A 19,754-nucleotide genomic window follows, 5' to 3' on the forward strand; every position below is an offset into this window, starting at 1 on the left:
GTAATAAAATGTATTGTCATTGTTACTATTGGTCTCTTCATTATTTTAGACCTGAAGTTTATATTAGCTAATACAGTGCAATGCAAATGATGAGTCTCTTGTGGAAATCCAAATAGTAATTCTAAGCTCTCCTAAGGCAAATGTAATGTGTGCGAAAGAGATGATATTTAATATGTGTTGATTGAATTACATTTTTATAATTGAAGCACCAGATTAAAGATCAGTTCCATTCACTGTGGTTAGAAGAAGAGTTAGTGAGAATGAAGTGCGAATGCAGTCAGTCTTTCATCACCCGGGGCCATGGCAATAAATAATAGTCATTTGTTGTGGTTGTAGCTAAGTAGGTATCCTCAGCTTGCATCTGGTGATCTATTCTCTGTTTTCAGATCCCACTGTGTTAACCTTCAGGGCTAGGGCAAACTGTGATTGTGATACATGAAAGTATTTTAGCACACAAAAGCAAGTGTATTTAGGGATACTTTAATACGTTAATGGAATTGAGGTTCACAATGTATTAGGAGATGTGATATTTAATATATTAGTAGGTGATATACTAGTTGCTTAGGCTTTAATTTGCTTATATACATATGTATTTCTATATAAAATGTATGCATTTCATTATCAACAAGAACTTTCATGAGTTTTAATTTGCAGGTCTATAAACATTATTTAGAAATGTCTCAGAATGCTATAAAATATAATTTCAAAATATACTCCCCTCACTAGTAGGGTTGAGCCAATCTTGAGATTTCAGGATCATTTTTAAAATCCGATTTCCGATCATTTTCCATTCGAACCCGATCCAGATCCCAATTCCGATCCCAATGCAAGTCAATGGGATTTTTTAAATAATCGGAGATCAGATTTTAAAAACGATCCTATTCACTACACAGCGTGGAATCTACAAATTGAACACTTTAAATTTTAGACTCCACGGAGTGATTAAAAAATCCCACGACTACTTAAATCCCCCCTACTGTCCACTTACCTGTACAGAAGTGCTGTTGCTGCAGATCCATGCTGCTCTCACTCCTGTTCTTTCTACTACGCATGTCTGCAGAGCACCGTATGTGCCTTTGCCTCCCAGGCTAGTGTTACTGATGCTGGGAGTAGGCGGGGCTTGTTGTGGCTTAGGAGAGTGTGTGCGGTTACAGTTTACTCTACTAAGCCACAAGCCACACCTTCTTCCTAGGTCAGTAACACTAACCTGGGAGCTAGGGGCACACATGGACAGAGAAGAGGTGAGAAGAGAACAGACGGGGAGCGGCAGCGGACTTGTGCAGGTAAGTGGACTTGTCTATCGACTCTTCTGCTTTGTTCCTGCTTTATCGTATACTCAGCTCTCTTACATCTAAGATGTAGATCTCAGATGTAGCAGAGCTTATGAGTATACGGTAAAGCAGGGACGAAGAAGAAGAGTAGATAGACAAGTCCATGTACAATAATGCAGATGTAGCAGAGTCGAGGATACGGCACAGCAGAGAGGAAATAGAAGAGGAGATACCATCTACTCTTCTGTTTCCTCCCTGCTTTGCCGTAGGGATGAATGGACGCAGCCGTCACTCAGGGGGTTAAGCGGCCGGATTCCGGCACAGGCTGTTTGCCGGTGGCATCCATTCATTCCTAACATTGTTAGCTTTTCCCACAATGCTTGGCCAGTAGCAAAGCATTGTGGGAAATAACCTCCAACCTCAATCCTGCCTAAAAAGATCAGGATCGGAATTCTGATCGCAATCGTGAAATTTACTCGATTGCCGATCGGAATCCGATCTTTTCCGATCCCGATCGCTCAACCCTACTCAGTAGTCTTTTGTTACTATTATTTTGGGTCTTCCTAGGACCACCTCTGGTCTACCTCGAAGAAAGAAAATGAGCACTTAACCAATCTGTGGCCGCAATGATGCCTCGCCTCTGCCAGCAATTGGTTTAGCATCCCATATAAAAATTTCTCACATTGTATGTGGATGAGACCATTGGGTGCTTGTGGCCACTACAAAATGGGGTTTAAACCTTATACTAGGCACATCCAGGATTTTTCCTATAACTGAACTAAATTATCAGTTATATTTGGTCGATAACTAATTGGAAACTCATTGACACAAAAATAAAGCATGCAGATAGAAAGGTTACATTGGGGGGTAGTCTGTGCTGAAATTGGTCAAGCTCAAAGTTTATGAACTCCACCACTTCACTCACTACTGCGGGGCTCCTGTTGCTAGCTTTACCACCACTGACCACCCCGGGATCCTTGGGGTGAGCCCTCTGGGCTCCAAATCTCGGCCTACTCTGACATGCTGGTCCCAAAACATGAGGAGTGCTGCCATTCTCTTGCTTTGGCGGCCCCTCTGGTGTGCAACTCAGGTTCCAGACACCACTGAGGCTCCTGTGTGGGCCGCCTGCATCCCTGGCCTCCCTTCTACACCCGCAGGTCTTGGTGGCTACCAGAGCCACCAAGCATTGATTCTTTAGAGGTTCTCGCAAACTCTGCTAGTCCCCATAATGGAGTTTCAGAGACTACCACCACCTGCATGCCTGTAGCATTGCTGTCTCCCACTGAGGCCGTTATCTTGTCCAGACTACAACCTCCTGCAGCTCTTCCCAGGACCTTGTAATTGAGGCATGTACCTACACCTTCCTCCCTTCTGTACCCGAGTGATCTGTGTCCTATAACTCCTGGACTTTGATCAATTTATCTGCACATTATTCTCAGTGGCCTCCTTGGAATTTTTTGTTTTTATACTTCGGTCCATATTCTTTACTCTCCAAGAATTACTGGCTTGTGCTATCACTTTATGGTGATCATACCACTCCACTGTACTCTATGATGCATGTGCTTGTCTCTGCATGCTTATTGCACCTCTGATGTCTGGCTAAACACCCAGCTTTCTGTCATGCCTCACCCACCAGCACTACAGGTTTAGCTATACCCACCCTATCTTCTTTTACTTCATTATCATATCAACCAGGGCCCAAAAACAAAAACCTCATCCAGTGAGGGATGACATGGTGACTTGGCATACTTTGGCTGAACTTCTTCATACCTCTGGCCCCTTGGGCTTAGCTGAGGGTAGATCACCACATGTCAGTACTACTTCCCTAGAAGCCTCTGATATCGAGCCCATGGTAGACATCGGGGTCACTGACCTAGACCACGCAGCTCTCTTTGATAAAATTCAGCAACAGTTCTCCACTGAACTCTCTAAAGCTTTAGCAAACAAATTCATGACTTGGGTTTAAAGATTGCTGACGCGTAGTACAGAATGGATGAGGTTGTTGACGCTTTGGAAGATAAGACCCACCACAACAATTATGCACTTAAATTTGAGAACATCAAATTGAAACATGAGGGCTTGGAGAACAGATGTAGAAGGGCTAATATTTGCATCAGCAAACTGCCTAAGTCTGTCACTGCACTTCGTGAAGCTTTCATCACCCTATTCACTCACTCCCTCCTGCAGGTCGACCACTCGCTATTACGTATGAACACTATTACGTATTTCTTGTCCTCTAGGTTGCTCTAAGAACCTGAACGTGCCTAGGTATGACATCTGCAAACTCTACTTCTCTGAATTCTAAAATCAACTTCTCTCTGCGGCTTGAAATCTGCAACTTCTCCCTGGTATGACTCCATCATTCCAATTGTTTGCTCACTCCGTACCCTTTTACGCTGGTTCTTCAGAAAGCTCAAGTCCATGGGGCTTTCCTTTCTACTTGTCCTTTTCCCTCAACAATAATCTTGTTCGGTCTCTAAAATAAGGTCTTCAAATTCTAAGCCAAGAAGAATTTCAGTTTGAGGAACCGCATTCTGCTGGCCCACTGCCTCAGAGACCCTCCTCGATATTCTTTGGGCCATGACGACACCCCCATGTCTGTGCCTTAGGCACTACAGGGTTTGCCGCAGTCAACTTAATCCCGGAATGTATGCCCTGACTCTGAGTTCACTGTTAATATTTTCTCCTGTTAATTTTTTCTCTCCCCCACTGCACTGCCCTACTGTTACTTATGTCTGGGAATGTTCCGAGATCTCACCAGCCCATACTTCTGTCTACACGACCAATGCAGACCTCACTATGTGTACTGTTTCGCTATTACTCTCACGTCTCAAATATGTAAGACTTGTCGTGCATAATGTGCATAGAATTAACTCCCCACAGAAGTGTCAAAAGGCGTTTTTAACCGGTTAAGGACCGCTGGCCGTAAATTTACGGCCAGCAGTCCTGGTCTCTAAGACCAGCCGATAGTAAATTTACGGCCGGTCTTCAGAGACTCACTAGGCAGGGGGTGGGGCGGGGGGGAGGGCAGGGGTTAGGTGTTACTGACACCTAACCACCCCCTCAACAACGTTCAGTCGGACTCAGTTCCGACTGAACGCTTTAACCCTTTCGATCCTGCCGTGAAACATCACGGCGCGATCGAAAGGGATCCGCCGCAGATTGAAGCTGATCGGCACCCCCCGCGGCGAGATCGGGGGGTGCCGATGTCAGTAGAAGGTAGTCTGGGGTCTGGCCAGTGACCCCAGACTACCGGAGCCCCCACATACCTGGTTGATCCTGCCGACCGATGGAGGAAGTGAGCGATGTGTCTCACTTCCTCTGCTGCTTGCAGGACACGAGCAGGCTCATGTCCTGCTCGTGTCTTGCAAGCTACTATACAGAATCAGTTGGTGCTTTCATCAAAGCATCAACTGATTCAAGTGTCCTAAATGGACACATGAAAAAGTTAAAAAAAAAAAGTTAAAAAAAAATAAAGTGTATGAAAAAAGTAATAAAGTTATAAAGCCCAAAAATCCCTTTTTCTCTATACAAAATGAATTATATAAAAAAAGGTACTAAAAATTAATAAAAACAATGCATATTTGGTATTGCCGCGTCCGTAACAACCTGTACAATAAAACTGAAATAATATTTAATGTATACGGTGTACATCTGAAAAAAAAAACGGAAAAAACCCGCCGGAAGTAATGATTTTTCACCATATCACCTTACAAAATATGCTATAAAAAGTGATCAAAAAATCATATGCACCCCACAACAGTACCAATAAAAAGCGCAGGTTGTCCCGCAAAAAATAAGCCCTCAACCAACACTGTCAACCGAAAAATAAAAATGTTACGCCTCTCAGAAGATGGCGATGCAAAAATCACTGATTTATGTCCCCAAATGTGTTTTTGTTCTGCAGAATTAGTATCGCATAAAAAAATACTATAAATGAGGTATCACCGTAACCGTACTGACCCGCAGAATAAAGGCTACATGTTACTTATACTGTACGCTGCATGGCGCAAAATTTAAAGGGTACAACTCAATGCCAGGATTGATTTTTTTTTTTTTTAAATCCAGCAAGAAAGAGTTAATAAAATGTATTCAGTATGTTGTAGGCACCCAAAAATGGTGTCATTACAAAATACATCACATCCCGCAAACAACAAGCCCTTATATGGCCACGTCACCAAAAGAATAAAGAAAATATAGCATCTACCAATGTGAAGACAAAAAACCCCAAAATCGCCAAATTATTAGAATACAACTGGCGGCGTCAGGAAGGGAATGTATAAGCAGTGTGAGCGAATATCAGGGGACACCCCAGATTTACAGCTTATGAGGGAACAGACACCAGAAGTGACCCCCAAAGTGACCCCCAGAGTGACTCCCCCAATCATGGAGCTACTGGGACATAGTAGGGAATTTGGTGTCTGCAATGTTTTCCACACCGCTTATATATTCCCTCTTCGCCATCCGCCGTGCAGTCACGTCCGGATACTAATACTCACTACACCCCCTGAGAAATTCTTTGAGGGGTGCAGTTTTCAAAATGGGGTCACTCCTTTGGGGAATCCACTTTTCTCGTACCTTACAGGCTCTACAAACATGACATGGCGTTCAGATACCAAACATCTGAATCTGTACTCCAAAAGCCTCATCGCGCTCCTTCCCTTCTGCGGCCTGCTGTGCGCCCAAACTGCAGTTTATGCCACATGTATGACATATGTATGACACTGGTGTACCCGGGATAATGGACGTAATGTCATATGTGGGTATAAACTGATATTAGGGCACAGCCAGACACAGAAGGGAAGAAGGGTTATTGGGTTTTTGGAGCGCAGACGGTTTGGTTTTTGGATGCCATGACACTTTTGCACAGCTGAAACGCCAGTAAAGTGGAATCCCCTGATATGAGACCCTATTTTGGAAACTACACCCCTGAAGGATTTATCCAGGGGTACAGACAGCATTTTTAACCCCCAAGTTTTGCTATAACTTATTATCCATAAATGAATACGAAGCTGATTGTGAGAGGTGAAAATGACCATTTTTCCAGGAACCCGTCATTTCAGTGCGTAATATGTTGTGTCCGACTTGTATCAGAGATGAACGCTCTGAAAGCTGTTGTGCCCGGGATACCACCCGCTTACCAGTTTTTGGAGTGTCTCTGCTGACATAAGTTGGGCACAACATATCGGGTACTGAAATGGCGAATCTCTGGAAATTTTTCATTTTTAACTTCTCATTATCAGTTGCGATTTCATTTCTGGAAACTAAATAAATGCAACACTCAAGGGTTAAAAATTCTCGCTACTCCATTTGATAAATCCCATCAGTGGGCTAGTGTCCAAAATAGGGTGACATGTCTGCGGATTCCACTTTATTGACAATTCAGGGGCTTTGCAAAAGTGACGTCCAAAAACCAAACTGTGCTCCAGAAACCAAAATAGCGCTCCTTCCCTTCTGCACCCTGCTGTGTGCCCAAACTACAGTTTATGACACATGTATGACACTGGTGTACCCGGGATAACGGACGTAATGTCATATGTGGGTATAAACTGATATTAGGGCACATGTATGACACTGGTGTACCCGGGATAACGTACGTAATGTCATAAGTGGTTATAAACTGATATTAGGGCACAGACGGACACAGAAGGGTTATTGGGTTTTTGGAGCACAGATGGTTTGGTTTTTGGATGCCATGACACTTTTGCAGAGACCCTAAACTTGCCCCTACAAAATGGGGTTTACAGTTACCTCCAGGTCTCTCCAAAAGGAACATGGCCCCCAGAAAGTCCCTCTAAATCTGTACCCCAAAAGCTAAAAAGCGCAGTGCTCCTTCCCTTCTGAGCCCTGCTGTGTACCCAAGCAGCAGTTTACACCCGCATATATATTTTTTTGCCCCTCGGGATGGCCCCTTAATAGTTTTAGGAGTGCAGGTCTCTGACAACACAAAGTGGGTGCAACGTATTGGGCACCGAAATGGCATATTTCTTTCAAAATTTCAATTTTCATTTTGGACATTCATTTTTTGGAAGCATTTTAGGCACAAAATGATAATACCCCTTGATTCATTCCATGACAGGTGTAGTTTATAAAATGGGGTCACTTTTGAGGGGTTTCCATTGTATTGGTACTTTAGGGGCTCAGCAAATGTGACATGGCCCCTCAAAACTATTCCAGCCACATCTGCCCTCCAAAATCCAAATACCTCTCTTTCCATTCTGAGCCTCACCATGTACCCATACAGCAGATTATGGCCACATATGGGGTATTGCCGTGTTCAGGAGAAAATTTGTAACAAACTGTGGGGGCTTTTAATTCTTTAACTACTTGCAAAATTAAAAATATGGCGCTAAATGGACGATACATTGTGGAAAAAAAGTAATTTTTCATTTTTACGTCCCAATGTTAATAAAATCTGTGAAACAGCTGTGAGGCCAAAATGCTCACCAAACCCCTAGATAAATTCTATGAGGGGTGTAGTTGCAAAAATGGGGTCACTTTTAGGGGGTTTCCATTATATTGATATTTTAGGGGCTCTGCAAATGCGACATGGGACTTGAAAAATATTCCAGCAAAATCTGTCCTTCAAAAGCCAAATAGCGCTCTTTCCATTCTGAGCCCCGCCATGTTCCCATACAGCAGATTATTACCACATATGGGGCATTTCCGTGTTCAGGAGAAATTGTTTAACGAACTTTATGGAGCTTTTTCCCCTTTATCCTCTTGTGAAAATGAAAAATTTGGGGCTAAATTGACAGTTTATTGGAAAAAAAGTAATTTTTCATTTTCATGCCCCAATGTTAATAAAATCTGTGAAACAGCTGTAGGGTCAAAATGCTCACTCTACCCTTTGATATGTTCTGTGGGGGGTGTAGTTTCCCAAATGGGGTCACTTTTAGGGGGTTTCCACTGTATTGGTACTCTAGGGGCTCTGCTAATGCGACATGGCACCTAAAATTATTCCAGCAAAATCTGCCATCCAAAAGCCAAATAGCGCTCCTTCCATTCTGAGCCCCGCCATGTTCCCATACAGCAGAATATGGCCACACATGGGGTATTGCCGTGTTCAGGAGAAATTGTGTAACAAACTGTGGGGGGCTTTTACTCCTTTATCCCCTTGTGAAAATTAAAACTTTGGGGATAAAGTGACATTTTAGTAATTTTTCATTTACACATCCCAATGTTAGTAAAATCTGTGGAACAACTGTAGGGTCAAAATGCTGACTATACCCCTTGATGAATTCTGTGAGGGGTGTAGATTCTAAAATGGGGTCACTTTTGGAGGGTTTCCATTGTTTTGGTACTCTAGGGGCTCTGCAAATGAGGCATGGTGCCTGAAAATTATTCCAGCAAAATCTGCTGTTCACACACCCAGTGTCGCTCCTTCCCTTCCATGCACTGCCGTGTACCCAAAAATCAGTTTACGCCCACATGTGGGGTATTTCTGTGTACGGGAGAAATTGCATAACAAAATGTGAGATGCATTTTCTCCTTTAACCCTTTGTGAATGTGTTAATTTTAGGTCTAAATGAATGTATTAATGAAAAAAAATGAAATGTCTAAATTTCACTTCCATATTATGTTTATTCTTATGAAAAACTTAAAGGGTTAACAAACATCCCAAATGCTGTTTTGAATAATTTGAGGGGTGTAGTTTTGAAAATGGGGTGATTTATGGGGGTTTCTATTATATAGGCCTTTATAATTCCTTACAGAACTGAAGCGGTCCCTAAAAAATTGGTTTGGAGAATTTTCTTGCAAATCTAGAAAATCGCTGTTACACTTGTAAGCCTTGTAACGTCCAAAATAAATTAAAAGACAATCAAAAGATGATGCCGATATAAAGCAGAGATATGGGAGATAATATTTATTCATGTATTTGGGTGGTATGACTATCTGCCTGAAAAGCAGAGAATTTCACATTTTGAAAATTGCAATTTTTTCCAAATTTCCATCAAATTTCCTAGTTTTTTTATAAATAAATACAAAAATATTGATTAATATTTACCACTAACATGAAGTATAATGTGTTACGAAAAAAAACAATCTCAAAATCATTTGTGTAAGTTAAACAGCCTCAAAGTTATTGCCATTTAAAGTGACACATGTCAGTTTTGAAAAAAAAGGCCTGGTCTTTAACATACTTTTGGGCCTGGTCCTTAACCGGTTAAAATATATAAGGCTGAAACTTGATATTATTTGTATCCAAGAATACCACTTCAGCCCCACCTCATAAAGCCCAAATAGCATATCAGACACCAAAATTACTGATCTTGATTGTTCAGGTTTGGTGGAGGTTAGATAAACTGTTTTGGGACCAATGGAGTGTCGCACACTGAAGAATACAGAGAACTGGAATTAGTGGTGGTGGCGAAATGACCACTTTAATCTATACCTTACTAAGCTCAGGCTCACACAGTGTGGCTTTGAGTCTATCATTGCTGCAACAAGAGGTTTCTAAAAAGACATAAGGTTTCTCCAATTTTTGGATCACTTTATGTACCGATTGTAAAAAAAATTTAATCAAACCTGCATTGTACGAACAAGATATAATTGAATTTGTGTTGATAAATCAATAGACATTGCCGCAATAGTTACTAAAGGCATTATGTTGATGATTTTGAAACTAAAGCAATATAGCAAATGTCTTATTTTGTCAAGGGTTTCTAAGCTAAAATTTCAGTGATGAAATAAAAAGAATAACTAGGGGCACAGGTGGATGAGAACCGAGGCAAGCTTTTAGTAAGATTCCATACAATAGCAGATTTTTGTTTGAACTTCTTAAAAGCTGTTCATTTCATATGCAGTTGCATAGGTTTCGGCAATACAAAGTAAAACAGGTTACCATGCTCCAGGGTTTTATAAATATTTTTCTTATAAAAATAAAAAAGCTAATTGTGTAGCAAAAGCTTACACTTGAGAATGTAAAGTTTCAAGTGCACTTTAAACCCCTATTTAGTTGAGGTATGTCATTGTGTCCTGTTTGTAAAGTGGTCTAAAATACAGAATGTACTGCATTAAACTGATATAACTTACATGCGCTCTGTACTGCATTAAAGCAAAGGAAAATGTATGCTGTTTTATTGTATTTCTACTGAATTGATTGTTTGCTCAAGTATTCATAGCTTAATAGATGCATATTTTGTGTGAACTAAAAAATATGCCCCTATGGAACATCTATACTGGCATATTACTACATCTCTGAAGTTTTACCAATCCTTTGTACATCCATGGCATTCATCCGAGGCATACATTGTTTTTTGTCACATTCTATATGAACCCAACAAAGAAAATGTATAAATGTTCTATTAGATATACTGTATCCGGGGGAGAATACTGTCATAGTGCTTTGATAACACATGATACAAGGTGAACCTATGTGCGTCACTGTATAGAATTGGTTCACATGGCTCTTACAATGAGGTTATTAAGAAGTATTATGGATATATTAGCAGTGTTCTTGTATCATGGTATGTTTAGATGTACTACTATAACAGTGGTGTGGCAGGAACGCACACCAATGATGCACATGGCTTTAATAAGCCGCACCACTTTAATAGATGTAATAGATGTAAAGACGTTAAATAACATTGAGATCATGGCTGTTTCATCATTCTCCATTACGGTTAATTGGAGTAACAGTACAGTGCAAGGTTTTAGGCATTTGTGGGAAAAAAATACTGCAAATCGTGAATGTTGTCGAAGAAATGAATGGACAAAAGAGAAATTTAAATCAGATCAAAATTTGAAGTGACAACCATTTGTCTTCAACATAGCATCAAATCTTCTAGGTATACTTGTGCACTATTATTGAAGTAATTCAGGAGAAAAGGTATTTCAAACATCTTGAAGAACTAACCACGTATTACTGTGGTCACCATTTACTAATTTTGGAGATCAAAGCCACTATTTCTCTAGAGACCACTCACGAAAGGCCTAAATTCTTTACACTGCCATTAGGAGGTGTTCATTGCACATGGATTTAATATAATGTGTAATGGAAGCAATATACATATCTATACAGTGAGCTCATCCTAGTGGTAACTGCAGCAAATGTATTTTTTGTTATCTTTTTGTCATTGAAGTAGTGTATGATATTGTGTAACAGAAGACAGAACTTGGTTGACCTATATTAATTGAATACAGTAAAATTATAGGTATATTTTCATGCCATAAACCACCCCCACTAACTCTTGAACTATCCATACCACCATGAAATTTAGGTGTTAACCAAGTTGTCCAGTCCTCTTCAAACTGCTGATCAGTCCATACAATTGGACAAGGGACAGTCTATCTTAATTGTTAAAGAATTAACAGCAAATAAAGGTTATTGTTTGCATAATAAAACATTATATAGTTAGTGCTTGCAGAACTTTTCTCTCTGCACGTTTTGTGTGTAAACCGAGTGGAAACCACACGGACCCCATTAGAGTCTATGGGGTATGAGGTCCGCGAGTTTGCTTAGGTTAACACTTTTTAATGCATATAGGTTTCTTTTCAGGGGGGTCCCCAAGCACATTCCTAAATGAACATCCAAAAGCAGATGTGAATGAGGCCTTAGAGTGCATAACTCTCTGGCCTAGTCATGTCAACATAGCTGGGCCAATATATTTGGTGAAGTCTGAGTCAAGAAAAAAGCCTGCCTGCCTTCCTTCCTTCCTTTCCCCCCTGCAAATGCATTTTTTTCTAAATCGTCCCAGCTAAATATTTATCCAGCATCTGCTTGAAGGTTTGCATTGATGGAGAGCTCACCACTTACCATGGCAGCCTATTCCACTCTCTCACCACCCTCACTGTAATTTTTTTTTCTCCTAATATCTACCGTATATATTCGAGTATAAGCCAAATTTTTCAGCCCAGTTTTTGACCAGCCACAATATTAATGTATAGAATCTCCCATAAAATAGTGCAGAAAAAAAAAAAAGATTATAAAAATAAATAAAAATAAAAGTTCTAAATCGCTCCTTTCCCTAGAATACATACAAAAGTAGAAAATGACTGAAACACATACACATTAGGTATCCCTGTGTCTGAAAGTGCCTGGTCGACTGAATATAGGGGATCTGCGGTGCTGTTCTGTTGGGAAGGGGTTAATAGGAGCACCGCAGATACCCTATATTCAGCCAGACTGAATTCCAAGTGGGGGGAGAAAAAAACAGTCCTCAAGCTCAGGAAAGAGGCAGACAGACAACCAAAACACCCCCCCCCCCCTTTCCCAGCACCCAGCAACTACTGCACCCAAAAACTCCGACCATTTTAATTTTTGAAATTTTCCAGTAGCTGCTGCATTTCCCCCCTAGGCTTATACTCCAGTCAAAAAGTTTTCCCAGTTTTTTGTGGTAAAATTAGGGGCCTCGGCTTATATTCGGTTCGACTTGTACTCGAGTATATACGGTAATCTAAATCTTCCTATCAATTTCATTCCTTTCATAACTTCTGGTATTTCCCTGTGCCAATGAAAATAGGGTAGATCCTTCTGCACTATGACTACCTTTCAAATATTTATAGACAGCTATTGTGATGGACATACAGTTGCAGGTCTGGTTGTCCTACAGTTATCAGATATGTGTCTATTAACCTCTTCTGTCCTGGTCATGTGTGTATCCATCACATTGCCAAGACAGATTTGTATCCAATGGGAGTTTCTATTAACCCTGCAAATAGACATTTTGAAAACCATGAGGAACTGTTAAAGTATATTAGAAAATTGGTTCCTATTAAATCATGCAGAAAGTATATAAATATATTAAAAAAGTATATAAATATAAGTATATATATATATATATATATATATATATATATATACACACACACACACTGAATACTTTAAAGCCATGTAGGATTGATACAGAAAGTATATTAGACAATTGTGCACTGTTATTTTTCATTATACCAAGAATACCTTGTATATTCCGAAGCTGCAGTACCGCTATAACTATCTTACAAACATTGCTTTGTTTTTATTCAGAATTTTACTTGATATCCATTTATTTATTACAGAAGTATTGCAATCTATTTTTCTATAACAATCCTTTTGTATACTATGACACGGATATGTGGACATTTATACGTCCAGTTCTCTGAGTATCTCAAATCCCTTTTCATATGGTTTGCTATCAAGTAACACTTCGGCACATGCTGTCTTCTTGGACAGCGCACAGAAGCGGAAATCCAAATTCATCATGTTAAGTTTGTAAAACGGAAAAAAAGTATCTTTCAATATACAAGCTCCCAGAGTTTCTCCCAAACTCCCACTTTATTAAACATACATTTGAAGGATGAAATATATTTCCCATGAACATCAGGCTTTTACAGTAATTACTTTAAAATATTCACACTTGTATTATATACAAGCTCAAAATATCTCCAATATAGTGTTTAGAGAAATCTATTGTTTGCATGCATTATTCTCTTTTATGAAACCAGCACTAATGTACCTTATTATTTTTATCTCTTTTGTTTGAAGACTCATGTATGGTTTACCTCTTTTTGTAAAAGTACACCCATGAGACATAGAGAATAATAATCAGAAAATTATAGACATAAGTCATATATCCCTTTGTTATGCGCATGTACTTAGAAGCAGAAAAACACTGTAATTTATGATATACTTCTGTGAAATATTGAGCTGTAACTTTATGCATTGCCCTTTTGCTAACAATTGTGGATCTAGAAGTTATTGATTTTCAGATGAAAATATTAGAAGAAAATTTAGAATTTAGTCATAATTAATGTGGCGTTAAAATGTATAATGTATAAATGTATTTGGCCTCACTTTATAAATACTTGATGTCATGCCAGGCTTGTTAAATATAGTTATCAAAAAGTATCACAGCAGTATAAGGAATCATAGCATCAAATAAATGTACAGTATTCACAGGTCCTATATCTGCAAAGGAGTTATTTAGTCCAAAATATTCATTTTAGTTATAAAGTGCTGCCTCCCCTTTCAAACAACGTACTTAATATATGGCATGAGTCCCTATCAGTTATGTATTCTTCCTGGCGCCGCCTTGTGTGGCTGCCTCGATACAGGGCTCCGAGCTGGGAGCAACCTTTATCTTTCCTTTTTCACTCTTTTTCTCTGTATCTTCAAGAATCCTCTAACTAAGCAAACTAGCACTATGAATTAGCAACTATAAATCGAATGGAAGACACTGTGGAGTATTTTGTTCCTTTTGTTTCTATTGTTAAGCATGGACAATGACTCAAGACCTGTGTGCACATGTGCCTGTTACCATGCTCCCAGGAGCTAAGGACAGCATGTCTCACCATGCAGCATGGAGGAGAAACCTACATGGAAGTGTGGACTTCTTCTTTTCAAGGAGATGATTTTTGGTGTCTATTGCTGATGTGGGAAGATGCCTACAGCTGACTGGTATTTCTTTCTATTACTGTGTACACGTGGGACTCTGTTACAGCCTGAGAACCTACCATCACCCACCTACCCCATGTGTTTATGGAAGCTTGGCAAGAGAGAAGCACCCTGTCTACCTGGATGGCTTCAGACTTCTCTGGGCAGCAGAACACAGTGGTAAGAAGAAAGGAGGAGGGCTTGTGATGAAGGACATTTGGGGCATTTTTTTGTGGTTAATGGACAATAGTGCTGATGCAAGATACCAAATTATCAGCTGTGAGCATGAGATCTCACTACCTACCAAAGGAACTGCCACATGTTATCATGATAGCTGCATATGTCCCCCACCTCTGCAAAAAAAAAAAAACAACAACATTTTTTTGCCTATTATATCTACATGCTGTGAGCCCCCCTCCTCATGTCCTCCAACCAGGGTTGGGCTGTATTATTAACATCACTCCGCACAGAGAACTAAATGATCCTGCAGTGTGTCTGTGTTTCTTTCTTTTTTAGTTGCTATGATTCCTAGGATTTCTCTATCTGCCATGAGCTTGTATGTGTGTTTTTCTCTCTTGTTATATACTACTGTACCATCTATGAAACTGTATCATTGAAATGTCCCCATTGTGGGACTATTAAAGGATTATCTTATCTTTTCTTATTGGTGCTATCCAGTCTGGATTTGGAACCAATACAATTCTGTGGCTCAATTAAATATTGAAACCATTAAGCATACTGTGCCTCATAAAGTGACTGCAACCAACAAGGTTTTATACTGTTGTCAATATAGTGATGCTCAGTGATGTTGAGCTGTTTGTTCTTAGTTTGAGCTGTCATTTCCTTTTTGGGGAATCAGACTGTGACTTCAGTTTGGATACCTGTGCTATGCTGATAAAGCAAGTTTATAATGTGATCTATTGGAAAATGTTACTAGGTGTACAAAGCAACTTCATGTGTCTGATTCAGAGAAATAAGAGATCAGATGTAATCAAGCGATGAGATTAATAAAATCATAACTAACATTTTATACTTTGAGATATACTAATGGTCTGAATATTTGAAAATGTTCTACAATTGCACTCTACGAATTATAACACTCGATTTCTCTTTAGAAGGGGAAAAAATTGTCTAGTAGTTGTTAAGCCAAGGTCATTAATCGTCATTAAGAGCCAAGCAGAGTCGGTGACAAGGATCATGGCCATGTAGTCTATGGTTATTAATAGATGAGCAGGAATACCAAACTGAGTTCTACTGAGGAGCAGCAGCTGGGTAAACCAGGACAAGTAAACAACCATAAAGTTACTTAGAACACAGAAGAAACACGAGAGGCATGCCAGAAGCTACTAAAACTGGCAACAATAAGCACTAATGAGTTTAAAATGGGCAACAATGCTTCTTTGGGTATATAAGTGATAGAAAGAAAAACTGTTGGGATTATTAAGATTAAAAATGGGGACCATAACTATATTAATTGGGATAAGGCTGTTGCTTACCTTTTGAAAAGTTACCTTTGTTTAGTATTTTTGGAAGAAGGTTTTCAGAATTGTAACTTGTTTGAGGATGGCATTAAAGGAAATCATTAAGGCTCAACCCTAATGTTGTTAGGGCTGATGTTTAAATTCAAACAAGGCAATGGGTCTAGTTGGCATGAACCCCAGAACCCTTAAATAACTTAGATCTGTGATTTCTCTTCCAATGATTGGGTAACCAGTCCCTCCTCCCTGATGATGTTCCTAAAGATTGGAGACCAATGGTTTTCCCTTCCAGAAGAAGTGTAGCAGAGAAGTAGTCCATAGAAACTACAGACCAATACACTTGACCTCTCCAGTAGTAAAATGTATGGAAACCCCCCTGATAAAGATAATAATTGACTACTTAAAAAATAGAAACTTGTTGGATCCAAAACAGCATGGCTTTACTAGGGACAGACTAACGTTATTGATGTCTTTGACTATGTCAACAAAGTGTTGGACAAAGGTAGCACCATGGAGACCTCTTATCTTTATTTAAGCAACATATTTGATACAGTGCCAAATAAAGAGCTAATAGATAAATTATTGGACATTGAATTTAATCCCTGGATAGGTTCAGTAGACTCATAGTTGGATGATGACTAGATAACAGAATGTTGCTGTTAGCAGTGTGCATTTTGACTGCAGATGAGTCATATGCAGTATACCTCAGGGGTCTGTCTTGAGTCCGAGTCTCTTTAATATTGTTGTAAGTGACATAGGAGAATATTTTGTAGGTAAGGTTTGCCTACTTGCCGTTGCATCAAAAGTGTGTAAAAACATGGAAACAGATCTAGCTTTATTGGATGGGTGGTCTAAACAATGGAAACTCAAGTTCAATGATTCCAAATATAAAATAACACACTTGGGGGACGAAAAAATCCTCAATCTGAACAGTGTAGTCCGCAAATAGGATGGTCAGGTTTATAGATAGAGGCATAATTAGTAGGAAGAGAGAAATTGTGATCACCCTGTATACAACTTGGTGAAACCACATCAGAAATTATGTGTCCAACTCCACAAAACCCAACTACAAAAAGACATAGTTAAAACAGAAGGGGTACAAATGTGGGAAAAGACATAGTTAAAATAAAAGGTGTGCAAAAGTGGGATACACTCAGAGGGCCTGAAGCATAAAAAATATCAGGAGCGACTTTAAGAAATTAATCTGTATAGACTTGATGAAGGAAAATAAACCTTTAATTTTGTTAATTGAGTATAAATAAGGTTCAGGAAGAAAGTGTGTATAATAATAAAAAACTAAACACAAGAACAAGGAGACTTGAAACAAACTACCTGCACGGAAATCTACAGTAAGTGGACTTAAACATTAATGGTATAGAAATACCTATCATAAGATTAAAAAAAATAAATAATAATAATAATAATAATAATAAAAATAAATAAATAAATAATAATAATAATAATAATAATAATAATAATAATATATGGACAGATAGAATATTTAGTCTTTTTCTGCCATTCATTTTTTTATGTTTCTATGTAGAATGTGGAAGTTAGCACATTATTTTGGTAGACTTGTTCCTGGTGTACAAAGTCTGTGGTAAGTTAAGAGTCATTCAGCTAGGATGTCCACTACAGCAAAAAGTGACTACACATTCAATGGTTCCTTTAAGTGACTGGAATAAAGAGATGCTACAGATTCAGTGAATCACGGAAATAGTTGTCTTCAGAGGGTTATTTTGTATCCCTATGTAGAATGCTCACTCTCTTGAAGTATACACTGTGTGATGAGGAATCCAGAGGACGCTGTTTTATAACAAGTGATAGAGAACTTTCATCTTACATGGAGTTCACTTTACTTTACATCTTCTTCAGGGTTACAGAGAAGTGAAACAAATACTGCAATGACAACTCCTAGTTTCTTGGATAGTGCTTTCCTCTGATTTTAGAAAGGCAGTAGAGATATATTTTACATTACAACTTCACATATAACACCTGAGGCTGTATCACAGAAAAGACTGTGTGTACAGTAACTTGCACTTAAAAGCTTTTGCTCTTTTTTCAAGAGGTTCATGGGGAAAACACAATTCTTCTGTAATAAGTGGTTTGGACTACAACATACTGTAGATTTTGAGTGATTTTAGGGAATTTTGCTAGCAATAAACCTTTAGTAATATAATATGTGTTTATTGTTTCAAGGAGAACTAACTATTGGACACATAGGTAATAACTATTAGTTATTAACTTGTTCTCTATATTTCTATGCTGTGATAAAACATACAATATGTCATCGTGCTACAGCTTTAATGACATTACTAAGTTTATATACAAAGGAAGCTTGAAGATGACGCACAGGCACTTCCATCATTGTATATTGCAAATGTACGGTATATGGGGAAGCAACCGAATTACCAGGAGAAAAACCACTCTGTAGACATGATACACAAATCTCTTTAAGCTTCTAACTAAAGTCTTGCGGGCCCCGTTGCAATCTTTTGTCCAGGGCCCCATATCTCATGCCAACAGTGAATTATTGATAGTGGATAGTGATGGTTATGGGTGCTAAGGAGTTTAATGAACCTTAGTGTGGTTAGGGTAATTTATCAGTCTACTTGGCTTACGGGCCAGATGGAAGATGTAATCTGCAATCTCAATATAGATACTAGTGATTATGGGCCCCTTAAGGCTCCTGGGCCCCAGTGCAACTGCACCTTCTACATCCCCTCACGTTACGCCAATATGTACATATAAAATCACCCGCACTAAAGTCCTGTTGTTTCCAAACAGAGTTAGTACTGGACACTTTTTTCAATTTACTAAAAAAAAAAGATACATTATATCCTATTTAGGTGACATTCCACACTCAAAAATATACTAAGCAGAACTCAGTAGAAATGAAATGAGAGAATAGGGAAGGTTGTTTTTATGGGCATTCGTTAAAATGGATGTCCAATGTAACAAAGATGGGTTTCCCGAAACAGACCTACTCTTGTCTCCTAAATATCTCTTATATTGCTGCTCATCTCTAGTATCTTTCTTTGGATGTTTTCTTAACTTAACTTTGCTACAATGTCATACACAGATACCTATTTTGGGTCTCCAGGTCCAAGGATTTTTTTTTTGTTTTATTTAGTTTTTTTTTTAATCATTGTTGCATTCCAAGAGCTATTACTTTTTATCAGGGCTTGTTTCATGGAACAAAATTAGATTTTCACTGTATATATCATTATGTTCATTTATTTACTATTAAATACAGTTGAATCAGGATGCGACCATTGCAACAAGTCAGTTCATTAAGCTTCTTCCCTCTTAGATTTTTAACCATTAAATGTGAGTGATATTATTGAAAAGCTGAAGGTGAAGGATTTAGAAATTACAGCAACTAAACCACAAAGTGAAAGACCATGTAAAAATACTGAGCAGGGTCCCTGAGTGGGGAAGAGCATGATGCATAAAAGTCAACCATGATCTGTAGGCTCAATAACTGCAGTGTTCCAAGCCTCCACTTGCATCGATATCAGCAAAAAAACCTGTGTGCTGAGAAATTCATAGCATTGGTTTCCAGGACCAAGCAGCTGCATGCAAGTTTTCTATCACCAAACACAATGCCAAGTCTAAGATTAATGTAAAGCACGTCCCCTCTGGACTCTG

This window comes from Leptodactylus fuscus, chromosome 4 (genome assembly GCF_031893055.1).
Source record: "Leptodactylus fuscus isolate aLepFus1 chromosome 4, aLepFus1.hap2, whole genome shotgun sequence".
NCBI lineage: Eukaryota > Metazoa > Chordata > Amphibia > Anura > Leptodactylidae > Leptodactylus > Leptodactylus fuscus.